Below are 4,794 nucleotides of genomic sequence, written 5' to 3' on the forward strand. Positions count from 1 at the left end.
GTTGTGCTGCACCTGTTTTTAGGAAGTGTCAAGAACTTTGTGCAATGTTGATAATGAACTTGAGCAGAAATGAGAGTCAGTAGCAAGGCAGTCATTTTTTAAGCAGTAAAAATGACTTGTTTCCTACATTACTTTATACTACTAAAAAATACGTGTCAGCGACAACTGCTTTGACAACTGTTCTCTGTATTATACAATCTTGAATGGAAACATTTCTGTAAAATTGTAACTTTTAAAAGTAAGAGTAAAAAGTGTTTTGGTTAGTAATGGTGTGGAGAAAATACAGTATTGCATGCTTTTGTATGTACTGATCGTGGCTCACATCTGGAGGGCTCTAAGAAGCAGAGTACTAAATCAAAATTGCTTTAGGTGTCTTTTGCCAATAAAAATTAAAATAATTTCATGGAAACAGCTTGTGCTTTGAGAAGCCCGGTTTTATTCTATATTATGAAACTAATTTCTGTTTTGAAAATTGCTCTTCTGTTGTTCCTGGTATAAATGAATGGAATATAATGATACCCTACTTCTAGGAGACAAAACATTTCCTTAAAATGTTTGCTAGGTTATGCCGTGCTGTTCTACTGATGGTTATTTTAAATTAATAATGAGAACAATAATTTTAAATATTGTTTCTTTGTTAGACACATTGTAGTCTTAAATTGAAACACTAAATTCTGCAAGTACTGTATAATATTTTTTGCTTATAATGCTACATTTTTATTAATGTACCTTCCGTTTTGAGGGTTTATATCTGTATTTCTCTTTGCATTATACAAATTGAAATATACCAGTATTTTCATTCTGGAGTGGTGTTTTTTATTTATTTTTTATTTTTTTTTTAATGCTGTGACTGGTACTAATACTTGTCTGTATATGTTCTTCCTGTCCTGTTATCCTTTTAGTACATGCTCTTTCGTTTCAGATTTTGTAGTTTGGCCATGAGCATATACAAGACATTTGGAGACTGTCTTACATGTTCTAACTTATAACTTAAAATGCAAGCAAAAAATCTGCAAACATTTTTTTAAGGGAAGAAGCAATAGACATATACACTGCCTTAAAACTTTTCAATAAACGTATAAAACATGAATGCAGTGATCATTTTGATCAAAATAATGACAACTTTAAAATAGGTCCAGTAAATGTATTGAATTTCTTTTTAGTTCACATAATATAAACAATTAGATAACCAGTCCAAAAGGGATGAGTAATAATAAGAGAGTGTGGTGGATTTATCTCTGGTAAATGGGCAGCCTTATTTTGTCTGTGAAGGTCAATTAGAATCTTGGAGATAGTCTTGTATTTGGAAAATACAGATAAGTGCCCTCTTTCTCATTAAGTCTTAGGTCCAGGGAGACTTCAGTTACCCTGGGCCACTCATCAGAATCTAAAGACAGTCTTAAGAAGTAATTCCCAATCTAGCCCTTCACCTTCATGATCCAAGTTAAAAGAATAGAGGTCACTCAGTTCAAGTGATACTCAGAATAATTTAGCTCCTGGTATGCCACATCTCAGAGTGACCCCATAAGGTTACTATGAGTCGGGATCAACTAGGTGGCAACAGGCTTGTTTTGGGGTATGCCACAGAAGCCAACCCATCAGCTGATTCCTCAGCAATAAACTCTCACCATGGTAACAGCTCAACTGCAGCAGGGACCACCTGAGTATGGGCCCTACCTGGCCTTGAGTTCCCAGGATATTTTTTCATAAGAGAACCCAATTGCTACTGGTTCTTGAGTTTTAATGTTCATAAGACTGAGCTTGAGTGCTTGCAGGTCCAGAGGTTCATAATAGGAGGTTCTGAGGTAGGATCCCAGAAAGAATATATTTAACTAGTTCCCCCAGAGGGCTGGAGACAAACTTGGCATGCCTCTATTCTGATGCGATTTACTTTCAACACATGATTTACAAACTTGTTCACCTGCAGTTTTCTGATTTGATGGGGAAGGGAAGATTTCTAGTGAGAGTTCAGGCAAGAGTGACAAGAAATGATAGCCAACTAGAAAGGATAAAGAGAAACCAAGAGAGGCAGAGAAACAAGGTGTGGAAGGGAAACTGTGTAGGAGCATAAAGCCACTCCAACCTTGCAGACTTTGGAACTAATCACCTAATTAACATAAACTTAAATTGCTAATTATATTCATCAAAAAGCATCAAGAAAAGTTTACTTGGGTCCAGAATACTTTATTCATACCAGGACAGGGACAATGTATTTGGAGATAATATCCATTAAAATAGTTTAAAACTATTTTATTTAGGAAGTTAGCTTGCTTAGCACAGCTTTTCCCACACTCAGGGTGAGAAAAATGAGTTGTCACTATCCGTGGAGCAATAGAAAATAGATTTCATGTACATAAATTTTTGTCTGTATGGCCTGGTATGGTATTACTGTATCAAAAATGAGCATTTTTAAGGATTTTGATATCTTATGTCAAATAGCTTTGCAGAAAAACTACATCTATTTACATTTCCACTTGACAGGCTCATTTTTTAAAATTATGTTTCTCAAAATAGGGAAGGATATGACAAATCAATAATAATAATGATAAATATTATAATCATCTCTACAGCTACTATTCAGTTTTGTCAAATCTCAATGGTTTGGCCAATTTTCTGCTTTGCCTTGCTTTCCTCCCTATCTTCCTCCTTTCTTTTATTTCTAGAGATATAATATTACACAATTATTTCTGCCAAGACTTTGGTGTTACCATTGGCCCTCTACATTCTCTAATGCCCTGCCCCCTAAAAGGTAATGGGGCCCCAGGCCTTAGGTCAGACTCAAGATTTAAGTTTATAGGTAGATCAATGGGTTGACCAGATTGGGTCTGTCCTTTGCTGTCTTCCAGAGGCCTACAGGATCAAATGCAAATCTCATCCTGCCACAGAGGCCTTTCATGATCTAGCCTGTCCACTTCCCTGGCCTCATCCTCCTTATATTCCCATAGCTCTTTTCTCTGACTGCCTTTGTCCAACCTCCCTATTCTCCCTGGAAAGCCTACCCCACCTTTTCTGTCTGGAAAACTCTCACTAACCTTCCTAGAACAGTGGCCATATTCAAAATATGGCATGCTGTTCATATATCCAATCTGTACAATTAATTGTAACCCTGGATCCTGACTGAACAGCAGGACTGTGCTGGACTCAGGTCCAAGACTTCTAGAAGCCCTCTTGGCCCAGCCACCTCTCGTCTGACTCCCAAGATGCACTCTGTTTATGAAGTCTGCACCCCTGTGTGTGGTGTACTGCTGGCTCCCAGTTTCCTTTCCAGTCTCACCTTCTCCCACTTCTTTCAGAACCTGTACTCTAGTCACTGCATGTCACTGGCAATGCCCTGAACAGATACTGTGTCACACCACCATGCCTTGATGGGTATTGTGTCTTGTGTCCAAAGTTCTCACTTCCCCTATTCCCTCCCTAGCTTCCTGTTAAGTTTTCAAACACAAAGTGTGAACTTCTAGCCTCTATAGAAAGGAGGAGATTTTCCCATTGCAGGCACTGCAAGGTTTTCAGGGTTCGAAATGGCAGTCATTAGACCCGAGTGCCATGTGGGCTAAGTAGAAGACTTATTGTCCTGCCAGCATTCTAAAATAAAAGTCCATATTGTTTCAGCCATTAACATTCAAGGAGCCTTTAGCTGAAGCAACAAGTAACTGCAGCAATATTTAAAACAACTCCAACATCTCCCCTTTAGGTGTGCTTTAGGTGTGCTTGACAGCCTGGAAATGTATCCAAAAATTAAAAAAACAAACTTATTTAATTCATTATTTCTTAACTATCATTCAGTTTACTGATAACCATTAAATTAACCTGGCCTTGGAAAAATACTGAGATTTGATGTAATTTCTTAGATTGAAATAAATTAGATTAATAAAATACCTCTTACTAGACTAGTTCTGTGTAACTGCACTTTATAATAATTTTTGATTGTTATACATTTGAACTTTTTAGCTATCACAAATCTAGTTACAGTAATGGGGGGAGGGAGTAGGCAAAAACTCTGAATGAATCCATCCAATAAGAAATTAGTTTCTGTGTGGAAGGCTACAGGGGAAAGGAAGAACCAAAGTTCGTTTGCTGATGAGTTAACAATCTAATCTCAGCTTGGGAAATGCACCCAAAGTTATAAAGTGAGGCAGAATATGATAGAAGCCAAAAGAAGGATCTAGATAAAGAGCTAGGGATAACCAAAAAATCAGACATTACAATAGATTGTCTGGAAAGGGCCCTAGGCATTATAACTCCATTTATCTTACTGAGGAAAGAAAGAAAAACCAGAAGACTGGAACAAAAATTGGCCAGGTTCCATCTCCCTTGTCCTGCATTCTTACATTTCTTTCTGACTCCATCCATACTAGGAGCTCTGGTAGCATAGTGCCTAAGGCACTTGTCTGCTAACCAGAAGGCTGGTGGTTCAAAACCACCAACCACTCCTCAGAAGGAAAATGGGGCAATCTACTTCCGTAGTGATACTGCCTCAGAAACCCAAGGAGGGGTCGCTATGAGTCGGGTCCAACTCGAGAGCACATAACAACAACAACAACCATCCATACTGGGAGCTCTGGTAGCGCAGTGCCTGAGGCACTTGACTGCTAACCAGAAGGCTGGCAGTTCAAACATACCAGCCACTCTTTGGAAGGAAGATTGTGTAATCTACTTCTGTGATTGGGCAATCTACGTCTGTAGTGATACTGCCTTGGAAACTCAAGGAGGGGTCGCTATGAGCCTGACTCAACGACACGTAACAATGATCTGTACTCTTCTTATTCCAAAGTCTACTTTTTAAAAATATGTTTC

This window comes from Orycteropus afer, unplaced genomic scaffold (genome assembly GCF_000298275.1).
Source record: "Orycteropus afer afer isolate SDZICR_OR568_19922 unplaced genomic scaffold, OryAfe1.0 scaffold00149, whole genome shotgun sequence".
Classification (NCBI taxonomy): Eukaryota; Metazoa; Chordata; class Mammalia; order Tubulidentata; family Orycteropodidae; genus Orycteropus; species Orycteropus afer.